We start from the raw sequence: 20,242 nt of genomic DNA on the forward strand, positions 1-20,242 counted from the left end.
AAACGAAGCAGGGATTGTATGAATGGTTGGTTATGCCTTTTGGCTTAACCAATGCCCTTGCTACTTTCATGAGATTAATGAATGATGTACTCAGACCTTTTCTTGATGATTTTGTTATTGTGTATCTAGATGACATTCTGATTTTTAGTAAAACGTGGGAAGAACAGTTAAAGCATGTTAACCAGACATTAGATGTTTCGAAAAGAGAAAAACTCTATGTTAAACTCTCCAAATGTGAATTTGGAAAAACCTCTCTAAATTATTTGGGTCATATAGTAGGGGGAGGTGAATTGAAAATAGATCCCTCTAAAGTGGCAGTCATTTTAAACTCACCTAAACCCAAGTATACTGCAGAAGTGAGAAGCTTCTTAGGAGCAACACAGTATTGGAGGAATTTCATTTCAAATTTTTCCTCAATTGCAGCTCCCTTACATGCTTTGACAGGGTTGAAGAAGGTGTTTCAGTGGGGAGGCAAACAACAGAAAGCCTTCGACACCTTGAAAGAAAAAATTAGTACATCACCTGTACTAGCATTGCCAGATCTACAAAGACCATTTGAGATCCAAACTGATGCCAGTGACTATGCCATGGGAGCAGTGTTGACATATCACGGTAAACCCATATGTTATCATTCTGAGACTTTTAATCCTGCAGTAGTCAACTATCCTACATATGATAAAGAATTGTATGCATTAGTTCAGAGTGTGAAAAAGTGGAAACATTAATTAATGGGCAAAGAAATAGTAACACATACTGATCATCAGCCACTTCAATACCTACACTCCCAAACTAGGTTGCAACAATCAAGACATTACAGATGGATGGGTTTTCTACAACAATTTCATTTAGTCATCAGATAGAAAAAGGGCATACATAACAAGGTTGCAGACATGTTATCTAGACCCATTATAAATGCATCTACCCTACTTAAGCATAATTATGTGCTTCATGAAAGCTACATAGAACAATATGCTCAGGATATGGACTTTAAAGATGTATATGCAACTTTGAGCCAAGGCAAAAGAGTAGAAGAATTGGACTATCATGTAAAGGACCGACTCTTATATCATTGTGGGAAACTCTGCATTCCACAAACTGAGAGAGCAAAGATAATTAGGGAAGCACACACTTCTTTGATATCAGGTCACTTTGGGGTAAGTAAAATAGTTGCACAGCTGCAAAGGTTTTGCTATTGGCCAAGAATGAGTGAGACAATTTCTGGATATGTAAAGGGGTGTGCTATGTGTGCTAAAAGCAAGCCCAACAATAGAAAACTAAGCTTGTACACTCCATTTCCAGTTCCTTCTCACCCTTGGGAAAGCATTTCCATGGATTTTTTTGGAGGACTGCCTAAATCTAGGAAAGGTCATGATTATCTATATGTTGTTGTGAATAGGTTTAGAAAAATGTGTATTTTGATACCCTGTAGTAAACAGATTACAGCTGAACAAACTGCAAAATTATTCTTTGAACATGTATGGGTTCATTTTGGATTACCCACTTCCATTATATCTGATCGAGACACCCGATTTGTGGGAAAGTTTTGGTCCAGTCTGTGGGAACTAATGGACACCAAATTAAAGAAAAGCACAGCTTTTCATCCATAAACAGATGGCCAGACAGAAGTAGTTAACAAGATAGTGATCCAGTTACTGAGAGGATATTGCAGCAAACACCCTAAGCTTTGGGATGAACACTTATGTTATGTGCAGCATGCTTACAATAGAGCCAAACACTCTTCTACCCAGATATCTCCTTTTGAGACCTGCTTTGGTTTCATACCACGGTCTCCCTTGGATTTCGTCTTTGGTAAAGATACCATGATTGGTGGACACAGTGATGTGGACAAAGCAACTAGGTTCATTGAACAGATCCAGGAGATCCACCAGGCAGTACAGGAACAGCTGGAAAAGAGCCAGGCCAAGTACAAGGCTAGGCATGATAAGCATCGAATGGAGAATAGTTTTCAAGTTGGAGACCAAGTCTGGCTGTATATCAGCAAGGACAGAATGCAAGGTGAAGGTAAGAAGCTAAAACCTATCAGGTATGGACCCTTCAGGATACTTGAGAAGATTGGTGAAAATGCTTTCCGCCTTGATTTTCCAGCTTACATGCACATCTACTCAGTCATGAACGCAGATTGCTTGAGGTGGTTTAAACCTTCAATGATTGAGGAACCTGAAGAGCAGAGTCAATTGCCTTATGTTGATGACCTGTTACCTGAATATCTTAATGAGTTGCAGAAAGATACAATGCTGGACAGGAAGGTAAGGACGACGTGCAGTGGACAGGTGGAATACCTCAGAATTGGGCTTAAAGGTTCGAAGTCGAGCAGTGCGAAGTGGATTGAGATTGGACAAGTGAGACAGCAGTTTCCTCACTTAGTTGATGCTTGAGGAAAACCAACTTTTGGTGGTCCAAAATCTTTTCAGTTGGGAGGTCGTGATCCAAATCGGATGCATAAATGACTGTCGTAGAACCATGACTATATCGGGATGAAACAAATCCTTGAAGAATCCAAAACTGCAATCGAAAACACCCCGAACTAGTGGCCATGGCAGCCAGCGCGGAATGACGAGGACCTCGGTCAAAGCGCGTTGATCGAGGCCCATGGAGATTGCGCAGGAGGTCGATGTAGCCCCTGGGAGCCCCCGAATGGGAAAAGGAGTTGATTTTTGATGCGCGATTAGCGCTGATAAGCACCTAGCGCTAATCGCGCATCGCTGGGCAAACAGGGCTGAAATGGTAGAGCCTTAAGCACTCGGTCACGTTGGGAGCCAGAGGATCGTGGGCAGAGAAACGAAAAGCGCCATCGTACAAAGGTGGGACCCACAACTTGGAAACCGGCGGTTTGATTGGGGCGCCCTTGAACGGTAAGCGGTTTTGAAGAAAGCGGAGCGATCACACTCAGCGATCGATGCGTGGCAAAGGAGGTGATAGAAAAACCATCGCGATCGCACGTTATCGGTCGAGTAAGTCAACCACGCTCAGCGTGCGTATGACGTTGGATCTAGAGGAGCCCAAATCAGACGGCTGAGATTGCGTCCGATAGACAGAGCGGAATTGACAGGGAGTTAAGCCGCGATTTAAGGGGATTTGGAATCCGCTGACCACCACGATGGAGGAAGAAACGAATCAACGAACAGGCTGGCACTATTCCAATGGGGACACGTGGCTACTTCCTGAGCATTTATGCTAACGCCGAACAGGGAACTCCAAGCACACAGGCAGAAGAAGAATCGACGCAGGAAGGAGAGGAACTGAACAGTCGTGGAGGTCGAATGGCTAAAGCCATGAACATAGACAACCGAATGGAATTTAAGAAAGAGATTCAGAGCGAAGAGTCCAAGCGACCAAGAGAGACAATGAACAATGAACCCTGAGAGGAGGACTGAGCACAAAGAGCAGTAAAGCCAAGCAGAGGAGAAAGAGGGCCGAGCTGACCGCAGGCAGCATCGAGCACCAGAGAGCTTGAAGAATCAAGGCTTCCCATAGAGGAATCTGTCTGGATTGAGCATCACAGTTGGCTCTTTCCACTGTAGACCGAGGGTCACAGAGCTGGTAGGAAGAACAAGATTCTGTGTACTCCGAGTGCCTTGTGGAATCCAAGAACCACCCTGCCAAGCAAAATCTGCTTCAAGAGAACTCATATTGAGTCCCTGCATTGTAATTTCTCTTCTGAAAGACACAATAAAACAAGGCCACCACTGAAGCTGAACTGGAGACGTAGCCCTGGAGAATAGGGTGAAGTCCTTATTAAAAATTGTTTGTATCTTTATGTTCCTTATTGTATTTCTCTGCTGTCTTTCCATTTATTTTCTGTGTATTGGCAATCTGATCGATCCGTTGTTTCAATAACACAGAACACACACACACACACCAGCACATGGGTCTGTAATACCTTTGTTTAATAAATCTTCAACTGAGGTCACTCATAGGGTGATTATCAGATCAATCCTCTTCTAGGCCTAAAAAAGTTAGAGGTGACACCATTTATTAACACAACAAATTAAACATAAGTCAAAGAACCCATAATCCAATTGACAATAAGAAACTAAATATCAATTTGAATAAGTAGTAATTTTAGATAAGGCCAACAAGATTTATAAAATGCTTTTGATAGATCAATCTTTAAAACCATGGCTAGTAGCTTCTTAAGTTTAATAGGATGTAACCCTTCTTGTGTTGAACATATCGCCTTATGGATTTGTGTGCTCTCTAGAAATACAAATTGATCATGAGAGATAATCTCTAAAAATACCCTTTTTAATCTCATAAGAAAAACCTTAGAAATGATTTTATAAATACGATTACATAGTGATTGGTGTAAAATCGTCAAAGGACCTTAGCTTATCTAATTTAGGTATGAAGGGAAGGAATATGGATTTAAAGGAGTATAAAACATACCTAGACCTTTAGATATGTTCCACTAGTCTTAGTAAATTAGCTCATAGTGAATAAAAAATACTAGGTAAAATTCCATTGAATAACCATCTGGTATTGAGCTTCTATCTATTTGAAAAAGGTAAACATCACTATAAGTTCAACCATTGATACCTCCTCATATAAGTTCATGTTAGTTTCTTCACCAACCGATGAAAGTAGGAAGAAATCTTGAGTATCTATGTTATATTGGATCTTCCAAATTATTTTTATATCTTTTCAAAGTGTGTAGCCCCTAGGTTAACCCATCTTCAATTTATAGTTCCCAAATATATTTTCCTAAAATTTGCAAACTAATGAAAATATTTGGTGTTTTCATCACCCAACTCAAGCTGGGTAGCTCTACTCTTTAGTCTTCAATCTAATTCTCTTTGATCCATCAAAATTCTTTTCATTTGTTTTATATCCTTTAATCTTTTACAGTCTCATCTCTAAGGACTCCACGGGTGGAGTCTCTTAAGATATCAACGAGCTCTTATCTAGTTTCCTTTACTTTCTTATCTATCCATTTGAGTTTCTATCTATCCCGAACCATCACCTATACTTTTACTTAAGTCAATTGAAAGATTGTTCATTGGTGGACACCTCACAATTTGGGCTAAAGTTTTCTATTTACTCTTCATAATGACCTAAAAATCCTCTTGTTTTATCTAGCTAGAATTGTATTTGAAAGGGCTTCCAAGCTTATTTTCAATCACATGAAATTACATAAATATAGGACAATGGTTATAGATCATGCCCTCTTTAGTTCTTTTCCTAAATTTATTAGATAGGTTAATTAAAGGAATAGAATTTAGAAATATATTGTCTTTTAGAGACTTCTCACCTAAGTTTATTATTCCACTAAATGATATTAATATTTGATGGCTCAATTTCTATTAACTCAATAACTTCGAGTTAATTAAGAATGTATTCTGCATGTCTATCCACTCTTGCACTCTTCCCACAAACCTTTAATTTATTCAAAGTGAAATTAATATCACCTCCTAAAATAACCCTTCCTTCGTTGAAAACCTTAAGCTTAAATGAACTATCTTATGAGGGTTGTTTATTTTCATAAGGTCATGCAAATTTAGAATCATAAGGGATTGACCCAAAATTTGTTGTACAATTCCATGCATAAACCTAAAAATATAACAAAAGAATTTATTAGTGACAAGCTTGGATTTTATCTTATAATGAGTCCTTGAGAAGTCCTAGAGAATTTATAAATGTGAATCCCAAACCTTTAAAGAAATTATCAAACAACTGCCCATAGTCTCTAATAGGAACATAAATTGAGTTTATCTAATTCACAAAACCTAAATAAGGTTAGTCTTTCTTATTGACTACCTAAACAACATACATTTAATTAAGAATATCTACAAAATCCACCAATAATGGGGTTTTGGTTTGCGGTAAGGATCCCTAGGATAGATATTTGTTGGCGTTTATGTATTTATTTTTCCATATTTACCTATGCATGCTAAAGATAAGTTTTTTTTACAGCATGAAACTTATTATTTTCTAAGGAATAATCCAATCCTAAACCACCAGATATCATCCTAATGGTATTATTAATGGTCTTCTTCGACTGAAATACATAACAACCACCTTTGCTTGTTTCAACAAAGCTTATATCTAAACCTAGCCACATGATTGCTTTAGGGACAATAATAGAATTAACATTTCCAAAAAAAACAACTAAAACTACTAACAATTGAATTTGGCTAGGAAATAGCCAGCCTTTCACCTACAATAATAAGAGGTTCATCCTTTTTACTTTTGCATGGTTTATTTCCTGATTTTAATGTTTCCATTGGGTTCAACCATTAGAACTTAGAAAGAATGACTCTTGTTGAAGAAACAATTGCAATAGGAATAAGAGACTTCCCTAGTGTAAAATGTTCTAGAAGTATGTGTTGTAACCTACTTTGTATTTTACATTTTATTTGCGGAAAAAAGAATAATATATATATAAAGAAAAAGAAAAATAGAAAAAGAAAAGGGATATAAAAAAAAGGAAAAAATAAATAAATCTCGTGCAGAAGGCGTGCTAATCTAAATGTCGCCACATAAAATTAATTAGTTATTGATTAGTTTAAACATCAATTAAAAACTAATTAAAATACCTTTATAAAGTTTGATTTGAAATTTTGTTGTTTATTGTAATAATCATGTTATCTTCGACCGTCGGGGTGTTCCCTACCCTGAACAACGGTTGGGGGAACATTTCGGACCAACCCCCTCCCGCATTTCCGATGTTTAAGCAAGGGGGGACGGTGGGTCTGAAAATCTGAATTCACAAAACTACCACCACTTACGTGTCCTCCTCTCGTTCATTTCGGACACCCCCCCACACCCCCCTGAAAATTGTCGATTAACCATTTCCGCTACCGCCGAAAATAAAATTCCACTCTGCCTTCAACATTTATCCAACTCCCATTCATGCATTTATTAACCGTTATATTATCCAATCACTCCACCACCACCGTTGCCTTACCGTAATAAATACCTTGCTCCTGTCAACGGTTATCCCTCCAAACAGTTTAATCTTCATGCAAAAATAAAACATATATGTTTTACCTCCATTCCTTTTGATTATTCCATCTACCAGTTGCATGCACAACTCCATTACAACCAGAACCAATACTCAAGCATTCATCATTGCATCAATCAACTAATCACCTCGTAAAACAAAAATCCTTGCCTAATTACATCTTCAACATGTCTTCTTCTAAAGGAAAGTCTAAATTCGTTGAAGAAAATCCAATGATGCTCCCTATTATGGCTTAGATAAGTTACCCTTAGTTGACTAGCAGTACAAAATTTCTGAGACCCAATGTGAGTTCGATCTCTATGAACTGCACAATTGGGACAAAAAGAAATTCTCTGATGCTAGTGATGAATTGAGCATGTAGAATTCCTTCCTACCTCAATTCATCTTCCCTTAGACTCATTTCTTTCCATAATTTGTAGCCTGGTGTCATTTTAGGTACATTGTAAGTCAAAGAGTCGTTATTGCTCAAAACAATGATATTATGTTCAGAGTATCCCCCTAGGCTATATGTCAAATGCTTAAATTTAAAACTTCAACCCCTTTGCACCCTTTTTCTATAGATTCCCTCATTGAAATCTATAAAAAACTCACTTTCCCTCAAAGAGCTAAGATTTTTGAGATATTTTTACTTGAAAATGCAGAATTACCAAGAACAAATCCTCCATACCCTTCCTCAATGTTTCCAGAGATGACTATACAAGTTGTCTCAATGGTTTCTTGTCTATTAGGTTATCCAACTGATCAATGGGTTGATGAAATTATTTTAGGATTTTTATCACTGTTTTCAGTAGGTGAAAAACGCTCAGTTATCTTCAATTACAGTCAATTTCTATCAAAATCTATACATGATCAATTCTTGAAGTTTTCTACTCAAGGAGCCTTTAAATACCAATCAGTTTTTGTATACCTATTCTTGTTTCATCAAGCAGATAAATTTTAGTTTCCATTGCAAAATTTAGATGAACACGGTAATCCTCAATCTGTAATTCATTGGACTACCTTGGTAAGGAAGAACACCAATGAATTTTCCTTTAGTGATTACAAAAATTACTTCCTACATATGGTTTCATGCTTGCACAATAGTGATGTTGTTCCTAGGATTTTATCTGAAATCAAGAGAATTCTCCACATTAGTGAGCAGACAAAGGCTAGAGTTTCGTACCTGTATCAAAACTACACAGAGATTAGAGTATATGGATGTGAGCTTCCTCCATATAAGCTGCCTAAGTTTGTGCCAATCAGGATTTTTGCATTAGAGTATATCAGACAGATGATGAACATGGATGAGTTGCACTTTGTGTCAGCTAAGAAGAAGTCTCAATTCAAGTTAAAGGCCCAGATTGGACCCTTTATTTGCAACACCAGAGCAGCAACGAAGGAGGCAAATCTTCTTTTGAAACAAATGAAGTTCAAATTAAGTTTTACCTAGTCTTATGATCCCTTGGGGATTATTTCTAAGCTAAGGGTAGAACATAAAACTACTCCTTATGCACACACTCCTACACCAAAAATTGAACAATACATGAACCAAAAAGAGTTGCAGGAGAATATATTCCGGGAAGAAGAGGAGTAGCTCTTCATTTCAACAACATCACAGATTCCAGTTCCACGGGAGAAACATGCTAAGAGGACAAGGGAAAGTGTTTCCCCTTCAGTTTTAGAAGTTCTAGAGACAGAGTTCATAATGTACAAGAAGAAGAAGAAGAAGAATCCTCTTGAAGAGCCATTTTAGGAAGAGATTTCATAGGAAAATACCACATTGGTTCTCACAGGTCCCCATGCTGCAACTTTTCCAAGGATTGAGGAAATTTTCTCAAGCTCTCATGTATCTTCAATTTCTCAAGACCCATTAGAAACATATCAGATAAGAGAGCTAACTCATAGTGCAACATTACAAGTATCTTTGCTAGATATAGGGAAATCAAAATGAAAAATGAAGCACTAAAGGCCACCAATTATTCTGAATTCTGGGAGCAAACTTCAGCTTCCTAGCATAGGCTTCTTTCTGCTACTAAGAAAGGACAGTTTTAGATGACCCTCCCGGAACCTAAAGTTCCCTTCCCTAGGACTGCAGAAGGCTACAATTTTTTTTTTTTCTTTTCACACTAAACAGATTCATCCTATTGACCAGATTGATTTACAAAAGCAAGATGGAGAAATGATTTACTCCACTTTGACTAGTTCAGCAATGGCAACATCTAAGTTGCAGGTTTCATTAAACAATATTCAGTCATAGTTAAAGTTAGAAAAGATATCATCCCTGGCCAAGGATACCAAGATAAAATCCTTAGAAGATCTGGTAATTAAATTGGGATATGATCCCAGTAATGTGAAGGTTGTTGAAGAAATGATCAGGAGCAAAAATGTTGATATCCTATCATTGAGAAAACAACTAAAACTCCCTACCAAAGAAGATCCACAAACCAAAGAATTTGGTGAATTGGAGAAAGAAAAAGAAAGCATGTTTAAGATTATTGTTGAACATAATTTGCATATACAGAAGATGGAGACTGAATTAGAGAATTTATTAAAGGAAAAATAACAACAAACCGATGTAGCAGCAGTTATTCTTATAGCAACAAATTATATTATAGGTGTTAGCGCTTGAAATTTCACCTCAGGCTGAGAAAGGTAAACTTCAAGGCAACATCAAACCACTTCGCCTTGTAGCTAGCCCTACGGGGCAGGAGAGGGCTCTCTCCGGTCTATCTCACTAAAGATCTTCAATGGGCGAGATGAACAATAGGAAAACACTGATTTTAGGCTAGTAAACTGATCAAGAAGTTTAAATTTGGGATTTTTAAAGTTTTGGTGGAAAATTGGGGAATGGCAATTTCGGGTGCGGGGATTGGACACAGTTTTCGCAGGGAGTTCTTTGGGGCGATGTAGGAAATAGTATTGATGCCTTTGATAGAGATGGATGGATGAGAATGACTGGTGAGGAGTTAAGGAGAGCAAGAAATAACCTTGAATTCCCCTTAAACAGTTGAAAACATTGATACTAAGCAAACTTAAAAGCAGAGCATGACAGTCATGAGTTCTACTTTAACACTTCATTTGCCTAATGTGCAGAAGGAAAAGTAAGGAAATGATTCACATAACACACTTACAAGTACAAAGAGAAACACACCATCAATGCATGTGACCACAAGAATCCCAAAAAGGACTGCAAAACCCTGGTCTTCCTTTGCCAAAAACTGCAGAGATACAGTGAATAATACAATAAGAGCTTCTCCCTCAAGAGTCCAACCTCTCCAACCATGAAAATGATTGAGAAAATACATAATATAGACCATGCCAAACCATTTCCTAGCCTCTAGGGGTCGAGCTCATCCTTCTAGGAGCTGTTTCAACCAATTCTAAACTGAGCACTAAAATCTAGGCAGTCAAAACAACTTGCCTCTATAAGCTAGGAAACCAATTCATTCATTAAATGTTTACCTATCTCATGAATGAATCTTCCAGAAGAGATACATAAGTGTAAAAGTGTCATAAATTTACATCATTTACAACAAGAAGGATTAAAATCAACTCCAAAAAGTCAAACACAGTCAAAACTGCGTTTTGCTGAGCTGTAGGCTGAAATCCTAAGCAGTTTGCCTGACGGGTCGCGCGCCTTTGAGAGCACTTTTGGGGCACTTTCAGGTGTCCAAATGAGGCAAGAGTAGGCTTGTTGGAAAGGTCTGCGAGTCTAATTTCCAACCCAACTAGAATTTCTAAATTTGGTTGTCATTTGCCCCTCCAAAATTGCAATCTCCCAAGACTGCTTTCTGTGTGTCAAAAATGTGGCAGAAAGTCATTTTTTGCTTGTTTTTTGACTTTCAGGAGGCCCAAAACTTCATAAAATCTCTCGGAAATGGGTGAGCATGTGTAAATTTTCATGCCAAATCCAGAAATGCTGATTTTTCCCGGAACGGAGTAGCCAAATGAAAGGGTTGTGCGGGGGGTGAGACCCGTTGAGGGGACAAAACCTCTTTTTTGCCTAAAAAAACCAAAAATGACCCAAAATGCTCAAAATTTCTTGGAATTTGTGCTGGGGCTGAGATATTTAGCATCATGCTCCTTCAAGGAAGCCTCGACCAAGATGTGGAGGGGATCAGACCTTTTTCTTCGTTTTTGTGCTTTGGCCAACCTCCTTGGATCTGGCGATTGCAATTTTGACATTTCTCTAAAACCATGACACCTGTGCAAAAAGTGAAGGAGGTTTTTCTTCTTTGGCATGTTATGGACAAAAAAATCTCTCATTTTTCCCAAATTCATCTTTGATTGCTCTGAAACATCTTTTGAGTGAAACTTATCCCGATGTGTGGAACAAGGGATTTTGCCGAAATGAAGCGAAATGAAGGGGATAAGGGGCTTCTAAATTCTAGGGGAAATTTTTGGGAGTGGCGAGGGATGTTAAGAAGCAAGGGAAAGTGGAATCTCAGAGATTGAGCGAGGGGAACGGGTCCAAAAGGGCAAAACACAGGCCAAACCTAGAAAATTGCCAGGTTGTAGCTAGAAACTAGGGTTTGTGCAAAAATGAGGAATTTGGGGGATCTCAGTGATGGAAAGTGTTTGATAAGGTACTTTAAGGATAGGGGAAGGTGTATGAACATCAGGATACAAGTTTTGCCGATGATTTGACCGTCCAAGAAAAATTGGCTTTCAAAACCCTAGGAGAGGGAAATGACCTTGCCTGGGCGCAACTGAAGCATGAACAAGGTGTAAAATGACTCATTAGACACTGAGATGATAATGACAACCCTATGAATGATGATAGACTCAGCTGAATAATGACATAGATGGGCATTTGGGCAACTTTAGAAGGAGTGAAAGCAAACCCTAGACCTAATGCCTAGTGACCAAATTTTGTTTGAAAACTCTTTGAAATGACAAAATGACTTGGAAACTTTGAGACCACTTTGTAAGAGCATATTTGATCACTGGAGGAAGGTTGGAAAGATTGAAACTAACAATAGGTACTTCAAAAACGGGGATTTCTATTGCAGCAACCATAATAGTGGAAACACAGTCCGAAGATCCACCAGTTGATATAGCTAACGCTATGGGAGATTTATCCTTAAAGGGTCAAGAAATTGAAATGCTAAAGGCTCAACTAAGCAATCTTTAGGAGCATAAAATAAAAATTGATAATGCTTATTTGGCAGAGCTTCATAAAATCCATACCCTAACTTAGAGAATAGAGACCCTTGAGAATGAGAATACTATTGTTCAAACCATTGCACAAGCCAAAGAGAATATCTCATTGGATATCAATGAGTCCATGACTAATTTATGGCCTTCAATTGAAATCATTTTTGAGCAGGAAGAATTATTGGAGAGGTCAAAGGAGGTAATAGTAGAAGTAAAGAAAGACTTGGGTCATAAACCAGGAGATGCAACAACATTGATCAGAATTTTGAATTCAAATACAAAAGAATATATGGAATACTATGACATTGATGATAGAACTAAAACCATTTTGGAAGCCAGAAGGATACTTACCAAAAGAAATTTAATGTTGCAATTAGAAAATAAGTGTCATAATTTAGAAGCTAGCATCCAGAAGTTTCATAAAAAGTTTAATGTGCTTCATTAGAAAGGACTTCCAGGTTTAAGAGGAATGGGAGACAAACTGGTTCCCCTTGAATAATACTAGCGTAGACTGCATTCTATAGTTGTGGACAAATAAAAAATTGCTAAAATCAAGGAAACCATTACAGGGGAGGCTTTTATTGAAGGTTTGAGTTTTGATTTGTTAATTCAAAATGAAATTAAACATTTTTTCATAGTCAAACCCACCTTTTAGAAATGCACTGAAGTGGATGAGACTTACAGAAAATTAATAAAATATTCCATTCCTGATGAAGAAATATGGTAAAAGATATGTCAGCTCATTGAATGAACAAATAGCAGGTTTCTAGCAACAGACAATAGGTTTTCACCAACAGGATGCAGGTTTATAGGAGCAAAATAACATATGATTAGGAAAGGAAACAAAACAACAACTTTTACAACCATAGTCATCACTAGAAGCCTCGAACTTTGTGCAAGGATGTCCAATCAGTTCAAGTTTCCTATTTTATAGTTCTATTTTTGTAATTAGTTTTAAAGATATTTTGTAAATAAATCTTGATTTTTAAATCAAGATATTTCGCAAATAAATCTTAATTTTTAAATCAAGATATTTTGAAGAAAGTTGTATAAATACTTTGTAGCTCGAAGTATGAAGGCTTGAACCCTTGTGATAAACTAGTAAGCAAAATCCTCTAAATTTTATCTGAGATTAATAGAAGGATTTTGGATTCATCTTGAAACAACTTGTGTTCTTGTGAGTACTTCTATTGTTACTTATGTTTTCATTTTGTTTAATTCTGCATATGTTTGAAATTAATGGGAAATCTAGGTAAGATAAGATTGAATGTCAATCTATCTAAAAACCCCTATGAAGTTATAATCAATTACAAAGACTAGTTAATTGGAACTTTCTGTTTTAATTAATTCCTCTACATCTTTTAATCTTCTCTTCCCTTTAAGCTTTAAATATATTTTGTTTGGCTATAAAAGCATTTTACACGCGTCAACTATAGATGACTAGTTAAATATTCTATTTGAAGATTTAATTAATCATATCTATTCTTAAGTTCAACCTTACACATATTTTTTCAAAGCTAAATTCTATTAAATGTGAAGATTCATCCTTTTTAATATATCATAAATAATTAAGAGTCTCCACTTTTTTAACAATTTAAAGCATTGGTCATCCAAAAATCCAAAACAAAACAAAACATTTTAGATGCTTTGGCACAATTCCTTAACCTAGAATTGTCTACAGAGGTACAACATCATATTGGTGCATTGTCGGGGAGAAATTTTTTTGAATTATTTTTCCTTGGGACAACAGTTAGGCTTTCCTTTTAATCATAATAATAGGTTAGTAGGTTAAAATTTTTCACCTGGTGATTCCACAAAACAAAACCGGCTTCATGCGGGGACACTAGATCTCTCTCAAGTCCTTATCTTTATTCTCCATTTTCGGATCCAGAGAGGTTGGTGAGAGTTGCATCTTTAAGACGAAGATTAGAAGCCTCTAATTCTACTCTCGTATCACTTCCACCTGAAATTGTTTCACAATTGATCCTTTTAGACGTGTCCCAATTCCTCCTGAACTATCAGATCTACCACCAAAAGTGTTAGAACTTTTATCCAAAGGGGTTGATCTGCAGTTAGCTCTTCTTGTTCATCAGTTAGAATCTTATCAAATTCTTGAAATTGTTTCAGAATCTCCCAAATCAGAAGTAGAATTAGGTTTAGAATTACGTGACCTAAAACCTAGTGATTTCATTTCTTCTGTCATTCATACCTATCTATCCACTCTTGCTAAAATTGAAGATAGCTTCTATGTTTATACAAATCCTTTATTTGAAAGTGAAGGAAAGTTTGGTCCGTAAGTGTAGAAGTTAGTTATTCAATCACCATTAATAAAAACTTCAAGAAATTCTACTCACTCATTTTCACCTCCTTCATCTTCCATAAGTTCATCTTCGTCTTCACCTTTCCTATCTGCTCAAAGTTAATCTTCATCTTCACTATCTTCACCTAATCAAATGGCTGGTTTTCAACCTATTATTCAGGCTCGTTATGCAGCCTTAACCCTTCCTGGTCAACTTAATAATTTTCCATATGGATATCTAAAGAACTTACCTAAGTTTAATGGGGAAACTGGTTTATCTTCTGAGGATCATTTAACTACCTTTTTGGATTTTGTTGATAATATGAATATAGAGCATGAAGATGTGTACATGAGGTTATTTGTTCAATCTCTTGAGGGAAATGTTAGGATTTGGTTTAGACAATTGCGAGCTCGTTCTATTCCTACATGGAATGAATTGATCACCATCTTTAAAAACCAATGGGGAGTTAAAAAGGATATTTTTTACTATCTTATAGAATTTGATGATCTAAAAACAAATCTTGGTGAACTGTGGCTAATTTCATAAAAATATTTAATAAAATTTATAACAAAATGCCACTAGAGTGTAAACCACCAGTGTTTGCAGCTAAATTTAGATTTTCTAAAGGTTTTGATGATGATTTTGTTTTTATGCTTAAAGAAAGAACATTTGTCACTCTAGCAGACATATAGACCAATGCCATTGATATTGAAGCTAATAGATCAACATCATCTAAGCTTAAGGAAAAAGCAGAAAACGCTGAGAGAAAGATGAAAGCTAGGGAAGAAGGTACTTCTTCTTCTAAAAATAAGAGTGAAGATCATAAAATAGATGAAATTACTTCTCTACTAAGAAATATTTCAAATAGAATTTCAAAAATGGAAGCACAACTTAGAGTAGCTCAACCAGTATCAAATAGACCTTAAGTTCAGTATAAGAGATCTTTTCAGTCCCAAATCTTGCAGAGACCTAATACTGATCAACAAATTCGACCCCTATTGATGATTAATGATCAGGAACCTGAAGAAACTGGTTCTTTAGTTACAAATGATATCAATTATTTTGATGATCCATCATCACAAAATGCTATAATTCCAGTTTCTCATGATCAACCTTCAGTTCAAAATTAAGAGGCTTCTCAAGTTTCTAAATATCAGGTCTTCTCTCAATTTCTTATTACAGAATTAATTAGAAGATATGATTTGATACTAGGACCAGGACCTGGTAGACCAGCTAAACATTTCATTATTAATGAACCACCGGTCAATACAATTGAAACACAAAGTACATTGATTCAACCATTAAATCAACAAAATGAAAAAAATACATCTGAAAAGATTGTCCCAACAACTTTATATGTGCAGAAAGAATTAGAGAGAGTCAAGATTCCCATTCCATTATCTAAACTCTCCAAAAATCCAAGTTATAAGAGTCAGGTGTCAAAATGGATTCAATTTTCAAGTATTGATGCCGAGGGAGATGTGATTAGGTTACAAGATGAAAACCTTCAATGGTTTTTGGTCCTAGTTCTGATATGATTGATGAAAATGTCGCCCCTTTTTATGTTACTTTGAAGGCTCATGATTTTCTCTTATATAATTGTATGTTAGATTCTGGGGCTTCTCATAATCTAATGCCTAAATTAATTATGGACTAGCTTCAATTACAAATCACAAGACCATATCATGATATATATACCTTTGATTCAAAGAATGTACCTTGTCTTGGATTAATCAGAGATTTCGTGGTAAATATTCCTCAGATCCCTATTAAGAGCGTAGTTTTAGATATTGTTGTTATAGATGTTCCCCCAAAATTTGGGATGTTATTATCCAGAACTTGTTGTGCCAAGTTAGGGGGAAGTCTGCAAATGGATATGTCTTTTGCTACAATTCCTATTTATGGGGGAGAGCATTTGAGATTATACAGAGAGGTGAGATTTATTAATATTATTTGCAAAGTTGATCAAGCAATAAATCATCCTATTTATGTTTTTGATCAGGATTTTGGGTGTTTTACTTTAACAACTAATAATCTCCAAAATTCTCAACTTAGCATTGAACAAATTGTGGATAAACCCCAATGTATAAAAACTTATGTTTGGAAGCTATACTTTGATGGAGCCTTTTCCAAAGATGGAGCTAGAGCTAGAATTGTGCTTATCTCTCCAGATAAATAAAATATAACTCAATCTTCTAAGTTATACTTTGATGTTACAAATAATATAGCAGAGTATGAATCCTTACTTTTAGGACTAGAGTTAGCTAAAAGTTTAAAAGTTCAAAACTTAAGTGTATTTATTGACTCAGATCTAACTGGAAACAAATTATAAATCTATGCCAAGAAAAAAAATCCTAGGCTTAAATCTTATTAGAATGAGGTATGGGATTCTGTGGACAATTACTTCCAAGCCTTTAATATTAAAGCAATCCCTAGAGATGAAAATGTTCATGCAGATTCTTTAGTAGTCTCTACTAGCTCTTTCAAAATTTCTGATCCTATGAAATTGCAATATCAAATTCAAGTAAAGTATAGGCCTTCAATCCCTGAGAACCTTAAACATTGCAAGTTTTTGAAGATGATGAGCAATTAAAGATTTTCTTACAAGCAATTGATGAATTTTCAACTCTACAAATTGAAGAAGAACAAATCAATGAAAATAAGTCAAATAATGAAAATGAAACTTCACAGTTAAATCATAAAATGGCTGATCATAATATCATTCAGTTGCCTAATAATTATATTCCAAAGGGATTAATTCCTCTTGAAAAATTCTTTGATAATAATGATGTTTCAAAAAATTCATTATCAAATTCACAGCAAGAAGATGTTGAAGATTATAATATTGGAAACAATGAAGAAATCAGAAATGTAAAAATTTCAGCATCATTACCTCAAGAAACAAAAGGCAAATATGTTAATCTTCTAAAACATTATAAATATGTCTTTTCTTGGTCATATGAAGAACTTAAAACCTATGACACAACTCTTATTGAACATAAAATTCCTCTCAAGCCAGAAGCTAAACCTTTCAAACAAAAATTGAGAATAATAAATCTAGTTTTTCTTCCAACTACTGAAAAATAACTTAAGAAATTATTGGATGCAAATTATTGTTCCCTTAGGATACTCTGACTGGATAGCATACCTAGTTCATGTCAGGAAGAAAAATGGTGAGATAAGGTTGTGTGTAGACTTCATAAACCTAAACAAACTATATTTAAAGGATAATTATCCATTGCCCAAGATGGATCAATTGCTTCAAAAAGTTTCAGGCTCAAATAGAATTTCAATGTTGAATGGCTTTTATGGATACAATAAGATCTTGGTAACTCCTTGGGGTACATTTATGTATGTTAGAATGCCATTTGGCCTAACCAATGCAGGAGCTACCTTTCAAAGAGCAATGGACCTAGCATTTGTTGGTAAGGTTAACAAATTTGTTGTTATTTATCTTGATGATTTAACTGTATTTTCAAGTTCTTATGAGAAACATTTAAAGCACTTGAGAAAGGTTTTTGATAGATGCAGGAAATATGGAATTTCACTCAATCCAAAGAAATATTTGTTTGCTATAAAGGAAGGAAAGCTACTTGGACACATTATTTCAAAGGAAGGAGTAGTAATTGATCCAAAAAGAGTCTTGGTCATTGAGGTAATTAGCCTACCTAGAAATAAAAAGGAAATTCAAACTTTTCTAGGAAAGATTAATTTTTTGAGAAGATTTATACCAAATTATGCTGAGATAGTCAAGGATATTACTGATATGCTAAATAAAGATCATGAAGTCAAATGGACAGTGCAAGCAAGGTATGCTTTTACAGAAATCAAGAAAGTTATTTTTGAAGCCCCAGTACTAGCCAGTCCTGATTATTCAAAGCCTTTTAGCATTTTCTCCTTTGCCTCTGATACTACCTTAGATGTTGTCTTATTACAAAAGAATGATAATGAAGATGACCAACCTATTGCCTTTTTCAGCAAAGTAATGAGAGATGTTGAGCTGAAATATGATATCATTGAAAAACAAGCCTATGCTCTTGTGCAAGCCTTAAAAGCCTTCAGAACTTATGTCCTTCATTCCCCTATTACTGCCTATGTCCCAAATAATGTTGTAAAGACTGTCTTAACACAACCTGATACAGATGGTAGGAGAGGAAGATGGATTGCAAAAATACTAGAATTTGATTTAGATATCAAATCTACCAAATTGGTGAAAGGTCAAGGTTTAGCCAAACTCTTGGCTGAATCAAATTGTAAAGTTTTGGGAATCAATACTATCATGCAAGTATCAGGAGAGAAGAATACACAAGAACCTTCTCAAAGTTCAGCAAAGAAGAATACACAAGAACCTTCTCAAAGTTCAGCAGAGAAGAACACACAATAACCTTATTCTATTGCGAATTTAATTCCTCTTCCACTTCATATTGATGAAAAGTTCCTGTTATCCGAATGGTATGCTGATATTATACATTTTCTTCATGACTTTGAGTATCCTCTTGGATTCACAAAGAATCAATGTAGAACTCTCAGACTAAAGGCTATGAAATATTGCATCATCAATGCCAATCTATATTGGAAAGATCCATTGAATATCCTTCTTTTATGTCTAACTGAAAATGAAATAGAAGGTGTTATAGAACAATTTCATGAAGGTATATGTGGAGGACACTATGCTTGGAGAGAAACAACATATAAAATTCTGAGAGCAGGATTTTATTGGCCAAAATTATTTTCACAAGTTGGAGCAAAGGTTAGAAGTTGTATTCCATGTCAGATATTTGCTGGGAAGCAAAGGTTAGCAACACTTCCACTTGTTCTAGTATTGATTGAAGCACCCTTTTTACAGTGGGGACTAGATTTCATAGGAGAAATAATTCCAGCATCTAGTAATCAACACAGATGGATCTTAACTACTACAGACTACTTCACAAAGTGGGTAGAAGCCATCCCTGTCAAGAACACAACAGACACTGTTGTCATCAAATTCATTGAAGAAAACATATCTTACAGATTTGGTTGTCCAGAACAAATAATCACTGATAATGCACAAACATTTAGTAGTGTTAAAATGATAGAGTTTTGTCAAAAGTATCATATTTTATTGCATCATTCTATCCATATTACCATCAAGGAAATGGATTGGCAGAATCATCAAATACGAGTTTGGTCAAACTTATCAAGAAGGTACTAAAAGATCATAAAAGGAATTGGGATAGTCATCTCAAGTATGTAGTTTGGGCTAACAGAGTATCACCTAAGAGATCTACTGGTAAATCCCCTTTCCATCTAGTTTATGGATATATAAAGAAAAAGAAATAGGATATAAAAAAATATAGAAAAATAAAAGAAAAAAAGGAAAAAAGAAATAAATCTCATGCAGAAGGCGTGCTAATCTAAATGTCGCCACATATATAATTAATTAGTTGTTGATTAGCTTAAACATCAATTAGAAACTAATTAAAATACTTTTATAAATTTTGATTTGACATTTTATCCTTTATTATAATAATCACGTTATATTTGATTATTGGGGTGTTCCCCACCTAGATCAACGATTGGACGAACATTTCGAAACCCCCCCTCCTCGCGTTTTCGACATTTAATCAGGAAGAGGGGGTACGAAAAGCTAAATTCACAAAACTGTAGTTGACGACGTGTCCTCCTCTCGTTCATTTCAGATGCCCCCCACCCCCCCCCCCCCCCCCAAAAAAAAAAAATTGTCGATTGACCATTTCCGCTCCTGCCAAAAATAAAATGCCACCCTGCCTCTGCCATTTGTGCAACTCTCAGTCATCCATTTATTAACTGTTATATTATCCAATCA

The sequence above is a fragment of the Pinus tabuliformis genome, chromosome 3_1, assembly GCF_031772625.1.
Source record: "Pinus tabuliformis cultivar Carrire ecotype Pingquan chromosome 3_1, CPIR1, whole genome shotgun sequence".
Lineage (NCBI taxonomy): Eukaryota > Viridiplantae > Streptophyta > Pinopsida > Pinales > Pinaceae > Pinus > Pinus tabuliformis.